Source organism: Dysidea avara, chromosome 1, assembly GCF_963678975.1.
Source record: "Dysidea avara chromosome 1, odDysAvar1.4, whole genome shotgun sequence".
NCBI lineage: Eukaryota > Metazoa > Porifera > Demospongiae > Dictyoceratida > Dysideidae > Dysidea > Dysidea avara.
Genome location: NC_089272.1, coordinates 59,007,410 through 59,026,618, shown reverse-complemented (window position 1 = coordinate 59,026,618; position 19,209 = coordinate 59,007,410). Strand labels below are relative to the sequence as shown.

Below are 19,209 nucleotides of genomic sequence, written 5' to 3'. Positions count from 1 at the left end.
AGAGTCAACGATCCAACTGCTCTTTACAATTGACTCTGAAGAAGCTAACCTTAATAGCATTGTTAGCACTACTTCCTTGTTCCAGAGTCACTTTGTTTACATTGTGTCTCTCTTGCTTCTTTGTCTTGACATCAAGTTTTTCATTCTCCTTTTGATCAAGAGCCAATTTGTGACAGTTGTGCTTACGGCTTTCCACAATAATGACACTTGAATGAACTCTGACTACTTCTAGCTTGAGATTCCAGTGCCCTGGTGTACCCACCTTCTTTCTCTTTTTGTCTTGCTTATCACTCTTCATTTAATAACCACTCTGTGACTGTTTCCAGTTTTGGTACCTTTTCATTTGTCCCTAGAACAGTAACCAACATGTCAAAAGAATCAGGTAGGTTAGCTAGTAAATGTACCACACGGTCTTCTTCAGACACAGGATCACCAACAATGGGAAGGGCATCAAACACTTCAGTCATTGCTTTCACGTGCCCTTGTACTGATTCCCATTCCTTTAATCAAAATGCATAAAGCTTATGTCAGAGTTCCAATTTATTAGCCCAAGTCTTTTTCTGAAATTGGTCAGACAATTTCTTCCACACTATAACTGCATCTTCTGGCTCCCCAATAAGGTACAAGAGAGAAGGCTCAACTGATAAAACAACAAGTACCAAAGCACAGTCACTTCTTGCCACAAGCTTTGCATACTTGTCAGCATCACCCTACTCAATGTTCTGCTCCATTTGCAATGCCCCATAGGTTGTCTTTCATGAGTGCATGCCATTCGACATTGTACTCTCCAAGTGGGAGTGTTAGTCCCATTCAATGGAACAATTGATACAGATTTTACCTCTGCCTATGATGCTTCAATCACAAAAACAATTTCAAGCAATTCACACAAGTTCAATAGATAAAGAGCCTGGGCATCCTGGGCCCATCACCTGTTAGAAATTCTACTATAGCAACAACTCTTAACTTTTATTATTAGTGGCTCTGAAAAGCAAAGCTTATAATTACTTATGGTAAATCTACGATTAGACCAATAAACATCTAGCAAAGTTTTAAATGAATTAGTGTCAGTGGCCATAACAATTAAATATCTGATGGTAAACCATTCCAGTCATTTATCACTCTTGCTGCAAAACTATACTTCTTCACATTTGTTTTATTTTTGTAAAAAGAACAACAATAAAAATAATTTTAAAAAATTAAAGCATGGGAATAGAGATTGTTGAAAAAGTAAAGAAACAAGAGACAAACATGCCAGCATGTTAAACACACAGAGATCTCTATTTGGACTCAATGGATATGGTAGAAACTAAGTAGTTTCTCCATAAATTAGGGGCAGTTAAGTACTGAGAATGCTTCTGTATAAATGATTATTTTAGTCCAAATAGAGATCTCTGTGTGTTTAACATGCTGGCTTGTTTGACCCTTGTTTCTTTACTTTTTTCAGCAATCTCTATTCCCATGTTTTAATTTTTTTTAAATTATTTTTACACTAGTTTACTTTTCATAAATGTGACCGGGCCTGCGAAAATAGGGCATGTGGGCACAAACTACACCCTGCCACTAAACATCTCATATCTATGAACTGTATTGTAATGCTACCTAAGTATTTAATAAATTTCATGGCCAAGCAATAATGGTATATAAAGTTATGATGCATCATTAGTAGTAACACTTCACAGTTTGAATAAATGGATTTCTTTACAATATTTAATATGAAAATTTTATTTAAAAAATAACAAGATTTTAAATAATATTTTAAAATAATAACAACAGGGAAAAACCTCTGGTGCATTGCAACTAAATAATGACCAAAGTAAAAAACCCCAAAAATAAATTGTACAACTTATAAACTTATGTGTGCACACCTATAGTATGTATGTGCTTGAACTCTAATCCAAAAACTACTAATACATATCTACATGTAAAATGTGCTACTAAATTACAGAAAATAACAGCAATCTTTTCTATGTTTCTTGCATGTGCTACGGAGAGCATTGGGTTGTTTCTTTTGAAGCCCCTGTAAAAATAAGGTTATATATACCCGCACAACACACAATACTACATGTATGTATGGCAAAACCAATTATAAGTGGTCACAGTGACATACTCATGTATGTATACATACTAGTGATGTGTCATTTTACAAAAAAATTTACATACAAGTCATTCCATTTCAAATCAATCAGAAATTTAGGGTCACCTCTTGGATTTTGACAAAACTTGGCTTGTATGTAGTACCTGTGATGCTTATCGCTTATGCAAATTTTTAGCTCCATACACCCCATAGTTTCTGATATATTTCATGAAAAATTGGTCCATCTCTAGTTACATTGACCGTAACTTTGCACTGTGTAAATATTAAAAAAAAATTTTTTTCACTGATGGAAGACTGTTGATTGACCCCTTTCCAGTGATCTCTAAATTATGGGATATCTACTTAATTATGGTTCAAAAGTACTGTAATGAAAACCTTAATCTTTTATATTTTGGAAAACGCTGCTTGAAATTCTTTGAATTTTTTTTGTTAATAATGAATGGGTCATGGTCTATGTTTGATAAATTTTTTGTGGTGGGATTCAAGAGATATAATGAATTATGTTGTAGTATGCAGTGGAATTTTGTAGCCTATTATTGCTGTATGGGAGTGTACACCTCCAATAACCACTCACAACAAGGTCATGCCAAGTTTGTCTTACAGAGTGAAGGTGTCTAGGTACAATGCAACCTGTATTAGTGACCACCTGTATTGAAAGACCAATTATGTGATACGGTAAATTTATACTTTTCTAATTGAATATTAATGGATATAGTACCAAAGCATAAACTCTTTCTAGCAAATCCAAAAAATGGTCCTTATTAGACAGGTGGAAACATGTGGATGTTGAACCATCATACTTTATTAAGTCATATCCCACCATAGTGCACTTACATACGTACATAGCCCCACTCCACACTATTCAAGTTACATACATGGCTACATAGGTACAACAGATCTCCTCAAAAAGGATACCCGGACACCTTGATAGCAGGATATCTTTTCTTGATCTCACTTTATAATTGTACATACATTTGGATCCAAGACAAGCCTGTGGTTTCTCACTTTATCGATGGTGCAGGGAATAGAAGAATTACACCGTATATGTACAGTAGATACATTACTTGTACCAAGAGTTTTTTATATTATGAACACTTGCTTGTATCTCAATGTTTGATTTATAGTACTGTAATTAATAAATGGTTTTCAAAGTATTTTGCTGCATTCATCCTTTGAAGATCAGTACAGGCAAATGCACATGAAAACGTGGTCAACATCCTGTAATTCGATACCTAGGCATTATAGTTGACACAAAGCTGAACTGGAATGAACACTGTAAATATGTTTCAGCTAAAGCTACTAAAGCACTCAATTTTCTTCGCCACTGCCTGTTCAATGCTCCTTCATCCATTAAATCTACTGCTTACAAATGCATTGTCCGCCCCGTTATGGAATATGCCAGTCCAGTTTGGCATCCTCATACTGCTAAAAACATCAATGCTCTGGAATCTGTTCAGCGTAGAGCTGCCCGTTGGGCTTTCAATAGTAGGTGGATTCCTTCATCTTACTGTTGGAGTAAGTCTTCTGACGAATGCATCCAAGCATTAAAGTGGCCTACCATTCAACAGCGTCACAACTACTTTACTATTTGTTGCATTCATGATAGTCTCTACCACAGGAATTCCTTACCATTTAGTGAACATTTTCAGTTGTCCCAAGCTCCCACAAGGTGTCACCCTCTATCTCTCCGGCCTGTGACATCGTCTATCAATTCGTTTCGTTACTCTTTCTTTGTGAACAGCCCATTTCTGTGGAATACCATACCCCATACCATCCTGCGAATTAAACAGCCACCCTTGTTCCGTTTAGCCCTCCGTCATTTTCTTTTTTGAATCTTCTGTGTACTTAATGTTCTTGTTTTGTTAGTATTTATTTTTGTTCTTGTAGTAGTTTTGTTTTACAGGTGTATTTGCTTATGTCATTGTTTTTGTAATTTCTGGTGTGTATGTGCTTTTTGTGGGAAGTACGCCTACAGGCTTGTCCTTTTGTACAACCCGGTCTTTTGACAAAATTGATAATAATAATCGAGACTCACGGTAGTGAGTCGCGCGGCCAAGAAACTACAAAGCGCACGCCCAATTAAAAGATGCGCGGCCACTACTGTGAGTTATTTACGTGTAGGGCCGGTTTCGCAATATTAGTCCTAGATTACGCAACATCTCTCAATAGATTTGTATTGCGTTACGTGATAAAAAAATCTTTAGGAGTCGTCATCATCATCATCATAGTTTTCTTGCGACCTCGCTAAAATAAAAAAGTAACCATCGCAAAATAAAAAATAGGCATATTTCACTTTATTTCTCTACCTTATGTTACAACTACTGTCACGTTATACCAGTCAACATAGTCGTGTTTGTATAGTCCATCTAACACTGACATTATCCAATCCTGGTTTGCCTATACGCGTATTTTCTTCAATCAAACCTCTAATCCCTACAATAACTTTTAAAGGCACGACGTGGACACAAACTCTAATGCCTGATAAACAAGTTGTGACAACGTGCTGAACCGTAAGTTCCCTAGCGATGGCGTTTTAAGCAGAAATCTTTTAAATTCCATTTAGTGCCACACCCCAATGCGAGCGTTTATAAATCACCAGTTGTCTTATGGTGTGAAGAACAAAATCACTAGCGAAGGTGCTTTAAGCATACTCTTCAATTCTCTATTTACATGTAATTTTTAATAGATTAACCACAAAGGCCGATAAGGTGAATACAAAAGGTAACAAGCCTTTAGGGGTTACCACCTCTATGTAGTGTTTACCATGTAGCTTGTGTTGTAGCTTTCATTAAGTATTATGCACACACAAATGGTGCAACAAAATTTTGTAATGGATTGCTCGAATGCGGTTGGTGGTGTTGTGGCTCGAATGTGGTTCACGGTTTGCCAGTGACCATGTATGAGTTGGGGTTGTTCCACACAACTTACACAATATTCAAATTTCATGATGGCCATGAAAATTTCTTGCCATATGGTAAACATACAACAATGTGTAACAACGCGAACGTTAATCAACATCACATCAAGACTTGACTAAAAATAGTTCCAACAATAGTGATGATTTCTTCTATGTCAGCATGACGATACTGAGACCTGTAAAAGAATAAGCAGGCACTGAAGTTAACCTTAAATTAAACACTCATGCAACTGACCTGGAACATTGGTCGCAACACCAAAAACACTTGTTTCGATATCTGATGACACAATCCAGCAGGCACTGAATTAAAAGAGAATGTACAAAAAATCAATATGCCGGGCTGTATCAATAATAGCATGGATAATAAAAATGAACAAAAATTATATCCCAGGCTAAGTGAATGAATAACATAACTGTTGGGTAAGTAAGGCAAACCTGAACATTAGGACATTAGTCAAACAAAAGTACGCTATCACAACTTGGTCATAATACAATGTTTGTACCACTGGACTTCACACTGGTTGCCCAAAAATTGTGCCATTCCAGTATGGGGTGCCGTTTGTATCAAAATTATAACAATATAATAAGTATAAAAAACTAGGTTATATATGCTTGCTGTACATGGTTTATACATATGTACATTTTCATAAATAAATATTGACTCTTTTTTAATAAATAATTTACATTATTTAATATATAATGCTCAAATGGCAAGACAATGACAAGTATCTTCTCTATTATGTGCCATTTGTTGTCCTGTTGCACATTTTGGCACAAAACCTGAACTTTGAAATGCCATTTGTATCAAAATTTAGGTTTTTGATTACATTGCCAAAAATAGAAATGGAAATAATTTTCCTTGATATTGTTTACCCAAAAATGTGCAAGATTTCTATAGTACTTTTCATTATTTATTAAATCATGAACATTAATTGTTAAACCATGAACATTATTTGTTAAACCATTAAATTCTTTACTTAATGTACCGTTAATCTTAACAAACCTTGCAATCAACATCTACAACAGGCTACACAAGATTACATGAGGCTACACAGAGTTACATAAGGCTACACTGGGTTACATTAAAGCTACAAAGAGTTACATGATGCTACACATGGTTACATGTGGCTACACTGGGTTACATGATACTGCACAAGGTTGCATGAGGCTACGATACATGAGGCTTTACAGGGTTACATGAAGCTACAATGGGTTACATGAGGATTACATGAGGCTACACAAGCTTACATGAAGCTACACAGAGTTACCTGAGGCTACTCAGAGTTACCTGAGGCTACATAAGGTTACATGAGGTTATACGCAGGGTTACATGACGATACATTGGGTTACATGGAGCTACACAAATTTATATTGGGATAATTATATGAGGCTACACAGTTTTGCATGATGCTACACTGGATTGTTATATAATGAGGGTACACAGGGTTACATGAGGCTACACAAGGTTACATGAGGCTGTATATAGGGATATTATTATTATTTATTATTAGCGCTTTACAGTGACCAGCACTGAAGGTCTGACAGCAACATGTGCTACAGCCTTAGGATTACCTAACCTACAAGGACTTAAACCTAATGACTTGACTTACTGACTGGATACATGAGGATACATTGGGTTACATGGGGTAACACTAGGTTACATGAGGCTAGACAAGGTTACATGAGGAGACATTGGGTTACACGAGGCTACACAGATTTACATGAGGCTACATTGGGTTACATGAGGAAACACTAGGTTACATGAGGCTAGACAAATTTTACATGAGGAGACATTGGGTTACATGAGGCTACACAGGGTTAAAAGAGGCTACAAAGGGTTACATGAGGCTGTACACAAGTACATGATGCTACATTCGGTTTACAAAAGGTTACATGAGGCTCCAATGTAGTATCATGCAACTCTGTGCAGCTCATGTAACTTGGTGTAGCCTTATGTAACCTAGTGTAGCCTCATGTAATCCATTTAACTTTGTGTAGCCTCATGTAATCTAGTGTAGCCTCATATAATTATCCCTTTGTAGCCTTATGTAACTGTACATGTCAGTCTCATGCAACCTTGTGTAGCCTCATGTTACCAATTGTAGACTCAAGTAACCCAATGTATAGCCTCATGTAACTCTGTGTAGCCTCATGTAACTCTTTGTAGCTCTATGTAACATCGTGTAAGCCTGTGTAGCTTCATGTAACCCTATGTATAACTTCTGTGTAGTCTCATGTAACCCTATGTAAATTTGTGCAGCCTCATGTAGTACAGTTTAGCCTCATGTGACCCATTGTAGCCTCATGTAACCCTGTGTAGCCTCATGTAATCCAGTGTAGTCTCATGTAACCCTGTGTAGCCTCATATATGTCATCCAGTGTAGCCTCATGTAACATTGTGTAGCCTCATATAATTATCTCAATGTAACTTTGTGTAGCTTCATGCAAACCAATGTATCTTTATGTAACACTGCGTATAACCTCATGTAATCCTGTGTAGCCTCAGGTAACTCTGTGTAGCTTCATTTAAGCTTGTGTATAGCCTCATGTAACCCAGTGTAGCCTCTGTAATGCCTCAGTGTAGCCTCATTCAACCTTGTGCAGTATCCTGTAACCCAGTGTAGCTTAATGTAACCCAGCGTAGTCGCATGTAACCATGTGTAGTATCATAAATCTTTGTAGCTTTAATGTAACCCAATGTAGCCTTATGTAACTCTGTGTAGCCTCATGTAACCCTGTATAGCCTGTTGTAGATGTTGATTGCAAGGTTTGTTAAGATTAACGGTACATTAAGTAAAGAATTTAATGGTTTAACAAATAATGTTCATGGTTTAATAAATAATGAAAAGTACTATAGAAATCTTGCCATTTTTGGGTAAACAATATCAAGGAAAATTATTTCCATTTCTTTTTTGGCAATGTAATCAAAAACCTAAATTTTGATACAAATGGCATTTCAAAGTTCAGGTTTTGTGCCAAAATGTGTAGCAGGACAACAAATGGCACATAACAGAGAAGATGCTAGTAATTATCTTGTCATTTGAGCATTATATATTAAATAATGTAAATTATTTATTAAAAAAGAATCATTATTTATTTATGAAAATGTACATATCAAGACACACGGTAGTGTGTCGTGCGGCCCAAGAAGCCGGCGCGCCACACCGTGAGTATATTGACAGGAAGAACGAAAACGTCATTTTCACACCTTTGTATCTCGGTGATCACTTATCTGATTGGAACCAAATTTGCTACACAGTTGCCCGCCAGCCAAGGGAGTCTACATTCCAAATTTGAAGGAAATCGCTCCAGCTATTTCCGAGATACGAGCTGCCAAAGTTTCGTTTTTTTTTCTTCGTTTTTTTCTTCTTCTTCTTCTTCGTCTTTTCGCACACTTGCAAAAATTGCTATAACAAGCAAACGCGTACTCCGATCGCCTTGAAATTTGGCACACAGAAAGGGAGTCCAAAGGCGAATCCTAGCATCAAATTTGGTACAAATCCGATGAATGGTTCAGGAGTTATGACCGATTATTCGCGTAAAACAAGATCGATTTGTTGTCACGCCTACAGGGTAAACCGCTTCATGGAATGAGTTGAAAATTGCTATGTAGATGGAGTAATCATCGTAGGAGTGCCTTTTGGTGGTTTGAAAGGAATCGAGATAAAGACCACGGAGATATGACACAAAACCCAACCTGTGTCACAATTACGCGATCGATTTTTATGAAAAAAAAAGTATTAGTTTTCACGCCTACTAGGCAAACCGCTTAGAGCAATGAGCTAAAAATCAGTGTATAGCTGGAATAATCTTCATAGAAAGTCCTTGCAGTAGTACAGAAGAATCGGATTACAAACCACTGAGTTATGATTCGAAAGCCAACTCCGTGTAGCAAATGCGAGATCGAGATACTCTAATAGAACAGTCACCTTAATAGAGCATTCGGCTAATTTATTTACTCCATTATAGAATTTTATTACATCACAAGTTATTCTGTAGGGAGTTCAGCTGCAAACAGTTAATCTTATAGACAGTTCAGCAAGAAGACAGTCACCATGTGGAGAGTTAAGCAAATATACCACTATAGAGATCCAGAACATTACAAGTCACACTGAAGAAAGTTCAGCTATAAACAAGTCATGCACTGTTAAGAGAATTCAGCTACAATTAAGTCACTCTCTAGAGAATTCAGTTACACAGAATTCTGCTACACACAAGTCACTGTGGAGAGAGTTCAGCTACAAACAAATTACCCTTTAGAGTGATCAGCTACAAACAAAACACTTTGCAGGGTGTTCAACTGCAACAAATCAATTACCTTTAGAGCGATCAGCAATGAACAAATGAATACAAATCTACCTGTAGAAGAGATCAGCTAGAAACAAATCACCCTGAAGAGAGTTCAGCTACAAAAAATCACCCTGTAGAGACATCAGCTAGAAACTAGACACAATGTAAGGAGTTCAGCTACAAGCAATCACCCTGTAGAGAGTTCAGCTAAAACAAATCAACCTGCAGAGAGATCAGCTACAAACAAATCACCTTATAGAGAGTTCAGCTACAAACAGATTACCTGTAGAGAGATCGGCTACAAACAAATCAACCTGCAGAGAGATCAGCTATATACACACAAATCAACTTGTAGAGAGATCAGCTACAAACAAATCACCCTGTAGAGAGATCAGCTAGAAACTACACACAATGTAAGGAGTTCAGCTACAAACAAATCACCCTGTAGAGAGATCAGCTACAAACTAGACACAAAGTAAGGAGTTCAGCTACAAGCAAATTACCCTGTAGAGAGTTCATCTACAAACAAATCAACCTGTAGAGCAATCAGCTAGAAACAAATCACCCTGAAGAGAGGTCAGCTACAAAAAATCACCCTGTAGAGAGATCAGCTAGAAACAAATCACCCTGAAGAGAGGTCAGCTACAAAAAAATCACACTGTAGATCGTTCAGCTACAAACAAATCACCCTGTAGAGAGATCAGCTAGAAGAAGTTACCTTGTAGAGAGTTCAGCAACAAAGAAACCACCATGTAGAGAGTTCAGCTGCAAAGAAATCACCCTGTATAAAATTATGCCACGAACAAATTGCCCTGTAGAAAGATCAGTTAGAAGAAGTTACCTTGTAGATAGTTCAACTACAAACAAATCACCATGTAGAGAGATCAGCTAGAAGAAGTTAACTTGTAGAGAGTTCAGCTACAAAGAAACCATCATTTAGAGAGTTCAGCTTCAAACAAATCACCTGTAGAGAGTTCAGCTACAAACAAATCTCCCTGTAGAGAGATCAGCTAGAAGAAGTTACCTGGTAGATCGTTCAGCTAAGAACAAATCACCCTGTAGGGAGATCAGCTACCTTGTAGAGAGTTCAGCTACAAAGAAAACACCATGTAGAGAGTTCAGCTGCAAAGAAATCACCCTGTAGAGAATTCTGCCAGAAACAAATTGCCCCATAGAAAGATTAGTTAGAAGAAGTTACCTTGTAGAGAGTTCAGCTACAAAGAACCATTCTGTAAAGAGCTCAGCTGCAAACAAATCACCTGTACAGAATTCAGCTACAAACAAATCATCCTGCAGAGAGATCAACTAGAAGAAGTTAACTTGTAGAGAGTTCAGCTACAAAGAAACCATCATTTAGAAAGTTCAGTTACAAACAAATCTCCCTGTAGAGAGATCAGCTAGAAGAAGTTACCTTGTAGAGAGTGAAGCTACAAACAAATCACCCTATTGAAAGATCAGCTAGAAGAAGTCACCTTGTAGAAAGTTCTGTTACAAAGAAACCACCATGTAGAGAGTTCAGCTACAAACTAGCTACCTTGTAGAGACATCAGCTAGAAAAGTTACCTTGTAGAGAGTTCAGCTACAAAGAAACCATTCTGTAAAGAGCTCAGCTGCAAACAAATCACCTGTACAGAATTCAGCTACGAACAAATCATCCTGTAGAGAGATCAGCTAGAAGAAGTTACCTTGTAGATAGTTCAGCTACAAACAAATCACCCTGTAGAGAGATCAGTTAGAAGAAATTACCTTGTAGAGTGTTCAGCTACAAAGAAACCATCATGTAAAGAGTTCAGCTGCAAAGAAATCACCCTGTAGAAAATTCTGCCAGAAACAAATTGCCCTGTAGAAAGATCAGTTAGAAGAAGTTACCTTTTAGAGAGTTCAGCTACAAAGAAACCATCTGTACAGAATTCAGCTACGAACAAATCACCTGTACAGAATTCAGCTACAAACAAATCACCTGTAGAGAGTTCAGCTACAAACAAATCTCCCTGTAGAGAGATCAGCTAGAAGAAGTTACTTTGTAGATAGTTCAGCTACAAACAAATCACCCTGTAGAAAGATCAGTTAGAAGAAGTTACTTTGTAGAGAGTTCAGCTACAAAGAAACCATTCTGTAAAGAGCTCAGCTGCAAACAAATCACCTGTAAAGAATTCAGCTACAAACAAATCACCCTGTAGAGAGATCAGCTAGAAGAAGTTACCTTGTAGATAGTTCAGCTACAAAAAATCTCCCTGTAAAGAGTTTAGCTAGAAGAAATTACCTTGTAGAGAGTTCAGCTACAAAGAAACTATCATGTAGAGAGTTCAGCTGCAAAGAAATCACTACTGTCCAAATTTCAAGGCAATAGCTCTTTCCAATCTGAAGTTATCAATTGTCAAAGTTGGCAAATTGGATGTGTGTGGAAGACCCCTTTTCGCAAATCCGATCACATATGTATTATATATATAATTTGTACATTTACTGATAAAATATTTAAAGTACATCTACTTCATCTTTTTGTCTTCCTGTAGTAAAGAAAAAAAACATAGGTTAAAAAAGTCCCAAAGCTGGCCATAGGCCGGCTTTGGGGTATACAAATACAAAAAGAAATGAAATCTAATCCAAAACAGCCAAGCTGTAAAAAAAGTGTGCGGCCCTCAGAAAGGCTATGGTGAAAAAAGATGTGAAATCCAAGGTGGCGGCTAAGAAATGGCTGTGATGGTAGGTTAATGGTAAAAATTTTAATAACGACAATTCAGGTGAATTTTTGTGCCGCTTCACAAAATTTACCTGAATTGTCATTATTAAAATTTTTACCATTAACCTACCATCACAGCCATTTCTTAGCCGCCACCTTGGATTTCACATCTTTTTTCACCATAGCCTTTCTGAGGGCCGCACACTTTTTTTACAGCTTGGCTGTTTTGGATTAGATGTATAAACCATGTACAGCAAGCATATATAACCTAGTTTTTTATACTTATTATATTGTTATAATTTTGATACAAACGGCACCCCATATTCCAGGACAACAGCATAATTATGAAACAAATAGTTACTACAACACAGAAGGCTTACTGTTGTACTGTCTACAGTGATATACCATAATTTAAAAACATAACAGGTAGGCATTAAATACAATACACTTAAGATCTGGGTACTAGGAAAAAATCACTAACATCACAACATGTAAACTGACCTAGAAATTAACACCCTTGATGCCACTACAGTCTACACTGGGTATTTGTTTGAACCCATCAACACTATACCCGATACATCTGAGTAGACTGACCTGCAAATTCACATCACTAGTATACAGTGATAATTGATAACTACAAAAACAACAATTGCAATAATACAATTCTTCTGTACGTCAACTGACCTGAAATTCATGACACTTGATACCAAGACCTGTAAAAGAATAAGCAGGCACTGAAGTCAACCTTAAATTAAACACACATGCAAACTGACCTGGAACATCGGTCGCAACACCAAAGACACCTGTTTCGATATCTGACGAAACAATCCAGCAGGCACTGAATTAAAAAGAGAATGTGCAAAAAATCAATATGCCAGGCTGTACCAATAAAGGATGGATAATCAAAATGAACTAAAAATATATATATATATCCCATATGCAGGTTAAGTGAGTAACATAACTGTTGGGTAAGCATGTAAACCAGAACATTAGGTCATTGGTCAAACAAAAGTACGCTGTAACAAACTGGTCACTGATAATTGATAACTACAAAAAGAACAATTGCAATAATACAAATCCTCTGAACGTTAACTGACCTGAAATTCATGACACCTGTATCTTTGTTCTTGCATGGTCTCAACTTACATATGTACCATGATCACATTCAACTGCTAGTGGATAAACCAGTATGACCAGATGGCCTGCAAAAACCAACAAGCAGGTGTTAAATACAATACACCTAAAGCCTGGAATATGAAAAATATTATATAAGCATTATTCCACACTGATATAGTAATAGATTATAGGACGTTGTGGAACTTGCCTAAACGTGTAAACTTGAACATGAGGACAACTGCATAATCTGGACACTTGGAATTGTCCAATACCTGATGAACAAGTTAGTACTAATGACATTCACTTCAACATTTTATCCCAGCTGGGTGAATCTCTTGTAACTGAGTAAAAAGGTGTTTATTTTCCACCTGCAACCAAAGTTTTACATTTCGATCTGTGGTTGAGTGTACATAAACTGACCAGGAAAATCAGTATGCCATAGCCGGGGTATGGAAATGGTTCCTTTCCTTCTGTTGTGACATTACTTACAGCTGACTGGTAAATGATCATCGATGTCCCCGTGGACCCCAACAATGAGTATATCAATAACTTCACAAGTTGGAATGAATTTCCTTTCAACATGTGGTGGAATGAATTTCCTTTCAGCATCTGGTGGACAGGTCCATAAACCCTACTGATCGCACAAACACGGTGAATCAGTGTGTGGCGATGTGACACGTTACACAAACTTCACTCCTCGTTTCGTTAGCATTCAAGACCGGAATATATCATAGAGTAGCTCGATCAGTATTCTTGACTCTTACTTCTTCAAACGTTGCTCAAGCGATGTAGTTTCTCACGAGGGGCTCGAGTTTCTCATTAAAGTCGAGCCGATTAAAGTACACCTCACCATCTAGTTACATTCTTAAACCATTCAATTTAAAACCACGTATCACGAGTGTCCGCTTAAGGTAATTAGGGACTTTCCACGAGATTTCCCCTAAATAGATCACGTGTTAGTTGTCAATCCAGTGGATTCTGGTGGTATACATGGTTCAACAATGCGGTAAGGGTACATAAGCTGTCAATAATTGTTTGTGCACTGCTAAACTAAGTTATTTTTGTGTGATAAGCATGCTTGAGGAAGGGTCTGGGGGATGACACTAATGTTTTGACAGCAGTTGATGATGGCCAGGCAAAGAACTGCGAGAAAAACTACTGTGATAGTAGGGAAAAATTCCCACCCCTATAGCTCTGCTTAGGGGCATTATCTACAGCTACTGTATTATGTTGCCGATATGTACATCCGGGCCAAGAATAAAGGTGAAAGTGGTAGTAAGGCTCAATCCTATTATTCTGCTGAACAGGCAAGGGAGTCTGGGCTCTGGGGGCATGCTCCCTCAGGAAAGTATAAGTACTACAACTTTTTTGTTTTAATTGCTTCATCAAGTATAAAAATTTCAGTCAAAAGGTGATGATCGAGGCTCTGGTCTTATGCACTGGTTGGAGTGGTTGTATCGATACTGCACTGTGGCAACCTTGAGGGGTTAGTGCTGGAATTATCCTTGGCAATACTATTCCATCTCCCCAAGTCTTGATGATTGAGTCCTCCATTCCTTTCTCTGCTGCTAAGTTGTGACCACAGTCAAAAGGTGACGATCGAGGCTCTGGTCTTGCATCTATACTGTACTGCAACACCCTTGAGGGGTTAGTACCGGCATTGTCCATTGCAATACTGTTCCATCTCCCATATACAAGTCTTGATGGTTGAGTCCTCTATTCCTTTCTCTGCTGCTATAATCCTGAAGTTGTGACCAAAATAATAAAAAAATGGTTATAACATGATAAATGATTATGGTGATAACAATTACAAATGTATTTATAGCTGTGTAGCAACTGTAAACTAATTAGTCACTTGCAAGTTTAATTAGGTGTCTGAAGCATTTAACATGCACAGATATGAGATATATTCGTCACATGCAGGCAGTAAAGATAGATTTACTCTAATAGAACAGTCATACTACACCGTAAATTCATACTTCCGAATTTACGGTGTTATGAAACAATCATTATTATGTATGGATTTTACTGACTCTCCAAGATAATATTATATTCTGCATTAATGTTAATTGCTCATTTCCAAAAAATTACCTTTTAAACCAAATGTAGAGTCTATCACTGACAAAAATGAGTGATATCCACCCCAAAAACACCTTCGCTGTAAAAAAGGTGCGCCCAAGAAACTGCAAGTACCTGGAACCCAATGTAAAAAAAAAAACAAAAAGAAAACAGCTCAGCTGAAGTGAAAAGTAACTGGTAACTTAAAGAGCTGATATCTGAAGCGGCCAAGAATACAATTACTAAAGTTTAATCCATACAAGAACACCTTGGCTATAAAACAGGTGTGTACATGAAAGTAACTGGCAACTGAAATGGCTGATATCTGAAGCGGCCAAGAATGAATGGTCATATACAACTAATTCAAAAATTTAACACTGAACCTTTATAATTCAGCTGTGTTCTATATTCACTCTTGCTGCATCGTAAAGTAATTTCTTTTAACTGTAATTGGCTGGTAATTTGGCCACCTTTTTTGCTCTATTATACTGACTATTAAAAAGGCGGCCAAATTACCAGCCAATTAGAGTTAAAAGAAATTACTTTACGATGCAGCAAGAGTGAATATAGAACACAGCTGAATTATAAAGGTCCAGTGTTAAATTTTTGAATTAGTTGTATATGACCATTCATTCTTGGCCGCTTCAGATATCAGCCATTTCAGTTGCCAGTTACTTTCATGTACACACCTGTTTTATAGCCAAGGTGTTCTTGCATGGATTAAACTTCAGTAATTGTATTCTTGGCCGCTTCAGATATCAGCTCTTTAAGTTACCAGTTACTTTTCACTTCAGCTGAGCTGTTTTCTTTTCTTTTTTTTTTTTACATTGGGTTCCAGGTACTTGTAGTTTCTTGGGCGCGCCTTTTTTACTGCGAAGGTGTTTTTGGGGTGGTAATAATAACATGTTTACATCCTGTGTGAGTATGTGCTTGAATTTATGATTTTGATCTTCAAAGTGGTCATGAGTGTAAAATAATTTAGTAATTAATTTCACACATTGAGGGGCAAGTAATGCTTGTATACCAGCGTTGAAACCGGGTCACTACTGCTGACCCGGATGACCCACTGACCCAGATAGCAATCCGGGTCAGACCCAGATTTGACCCGGATTAAAGTCGAGGCGTGCGATAAGAGCTATGTTTCGGCTAGTCTCGAGCGAGCGAGACTGTGTTTTGAGCGTTCGATTCGTGTTGAGTAAACAGGGGCGGATCCAGACTTTTAGAATTGCAACTTCAGCCTAGCTATAGGTTGAAGACCAAAAAAACAACAACAAAAAAAAGGTCGTCATCTACTGACAATAGCTACCCCCTCACCATAGATACCCTCAGTTTCGTGCTACATACTGCACTTACTAATAAATGGGCGTGGCTGAGCGTAAGCTTGTAACGAGATAAATGGGAGTGGCTCACGAATGAGCTACGCGATAGCGTTATAACTGAGTTTCCACGTCGTCAAATGAACAATTTCGTTTCTCACGTGATCCAACCCTGGTCAGACCCGGATAATTTGTAAACCGCCGGATGACCCGGAGAAAATGTGACCCAGTTGACCCGGATGACCCGACCCGGTTTCAACCCTGTTGTATACAGTAAAATCCCTCCATTCCTAGGACCATAATACAGTGCTCATACAGAAACCACAGGAGCATCTTGGTCCAAATGTATGTGCACCATTAGTAGGGACGGATCCAGGGTTTGGGAAGAGGGGTGCACCATGACCAGCACAGTAGGTAGTTATATAAAACAGAAGCACAGAACCCTGGAAGCTACAGGTATCTTATGACTGAAAATTTTGATGTAGGGTATAGTTTTAAGCATAAATATCTAATAAATCATGCTTTTTAAGTAGTCTGCATTGATCAAGAGCTGTAGGGATCATGCAGTGACATGCAGTCACTAGTTCAGTTACAAACCCAAAGTAAGTTGTCGTATAGAATGACATGCAAAGGACCAAATACATTCAAATTCCTAGCAGGCTATATAGCTAAGTCTTCATATGTCCATGGATTAGTGCTACAGATGCAAATTGCAATTACCATGGAGGTTAGAGTAATTGACTGACTGCTCTTATGGAGTACCTTAATCTTTTGTATGATTTTTTTTGGAGAGGAAGAGGGGCAGGTGCCCCCTGTGCCTCCCCTCTGGATCTGCCACTGACTAGAGTGGGAATATAAACAGGGATCCTGCTTATCATGGTGTCCAGGTATCCCTTTGAGGAGTTTTGTTGTGTGTATCTATGCAACCACATACACAACTTAAATAGGGCTAAGTCCAGTACAGTGAGATTCAATTTAATAAAGAAGGTATTTCTGGAGAGATGGTATAACATTCATGTTTATGGACACATGGTTGTCAGGTCAGATAATTTAAAGTCAACTTGAATGTCCAATAAGGACCATTTTTGGATTTACTAGAAAGGGTTGATGCTTTCTTTGGTGCTATACATAAATATCCAATTAAAGTAACTGCAGCACATAGATAGTCTTTCAATACAGGTGGTCACTAATACAGGTTGCACTGTACCTAGACACCTTCACTCTGTAAGACAAACTTGGCATGGCCTTGTTGCGTGTGGTTATTGGAGGTGTACACTCCCATACAGCAATAATAGACTACAAAATTCCATTGCATACCACACATAATTCATTATTTCTCTTGAGCCCATTGTGGTCCCACCACAAAAATGTTATCAAACATAGACCATGATCTAATCATTATTCACAAAAAATTCAAAGAATTTCAAACAGCAATTTTCAAAATATAAAGGATTAGAAGTTTTCAATACAGTACTTTTGAACTATAATTATGTAGATATCCCATAATTTAGGGATCACTGGAAAGGTCAATCAACAGTCTTCTATCAGTGAAAATGTTGTTTAAAAATATTTACACAGTGCAAAGTTACAGTTGATTTTGTAACTAGAGATGGAACAAATTTTCATGAAATATTCAAAATATTTGTGGTCATAAATCAGAAACTATGTGGCATATGGAGCTAAAAATTTGCATGAGTGATAAGCACCATAGGTACTACAAATACACCAAATTTCTTACAAATAATCTTTTCAGGTCCAGTAAAACTAAATCTGTCAGGATATCACTGCTGATATTTTCTATAGTTTGGCCATGCAATAAACCAACTTCTGATTATTTACTGATAAATCGTTGCACCATTGAGACATTACAATACCTCTTACTTCATTGCTTCAACAATTCAATATCATTTAGGGTAGCTTTGAGAGCCTTGCTCTATGGGAGTACTTTAGATATGCTGGCCATATGAGTAATACTGTAATTGAATAACCAGAATTTATTTTGCCAAAGGACATATTTAATCTAATGAATTTTGCAGCTAAATATGCTTTATCCATAATAGTAAGACTTAAAATACAAGGATCTGCATTACCATAACTGAAAAAAGCAAGATAACAGTACTATTACAGGGTTAACATAAGCAAACTAAATGAAGTGCAGGACAGTTTCAACTTGCCAAACACACAATAATGTAGCAAAAGGCATCAACTCATTGTCATCCTCTATTAATTGTGGTGTTATTTAGTTACAGGTACTGTGCATAATGGAGTTTTATAAGTTGTGCTGTCCACTCTTCTAGGCATAAGTGCTAATATAAGCCCTGTGAAGAGTGCATATCAATACTAGTGTTGGGCAATATATTTCAATAATATGATTGAGGTTATAATGCACATCGAATTGTTAAATTTCAACTTTTTAAATCGTTTTTTTTTTCCTTCTTAAGCTGTAGGGGGTCTACAGAGCTTTGATTTCTTTTCACGCACTTTTCAAAAACTGTTATGTAACGTAAAAGTGTGAGCTTGGTTACTGCAAACTTTAGCGCGAATGAAGAGTGTATATAGGTGAAATGACGTTCTAACTTTGCTACGAATCTGATAAATATCCATGGTGTTATGAACACTTATGAAAAGATCAAACTTTGCTCACGGCCACTGGATAAACCAAACATGGGAATAACTTGAAAATCAGTGTATACATAGGCTAATCATCGTAGGAGTGCCGTTTGGTGGTTTGAAAAAC

The 19,209-nt window shown here is 37.3% G+C and overlaps 1 protein-coding gene across 7 annotated transcripts in view; it reads right to left on the bottom strand.

The window, feature by feature from the left end:
• Positions 1-1,457: 1,457 nt before the first annotated feature.
• The window catches only part of LOC136238102 (uncharacterized), a 123,531-nt gene continuing 105,779 nt past the window's right edge, over positions 1,458-19,209 (bottom strand). The window contains exons 1-10 of one of the 7 annotated variants that reach the window (XR_010692761.1): positions 13,788-14,158; positions 13,519-13,729; positions 13,307-13,466; positions 13,080-13,184; positions 12,756-12,820; positions 12,667-12,695; positions 12,484-12,616; positions 5,248-5,312; positions 5,024-5,188; positions 1,473-2,017 (exon numbers count right to left, since the gene is read on the bottom strand). The gene's annotated coding sequence lies outside the window, so the exon portion shown is untranslated. The other 6 variants (XR_010692753.1, XR_010692759.1, XR_010692763.1 and 3 more) reach the window with 6 other exon arrangements.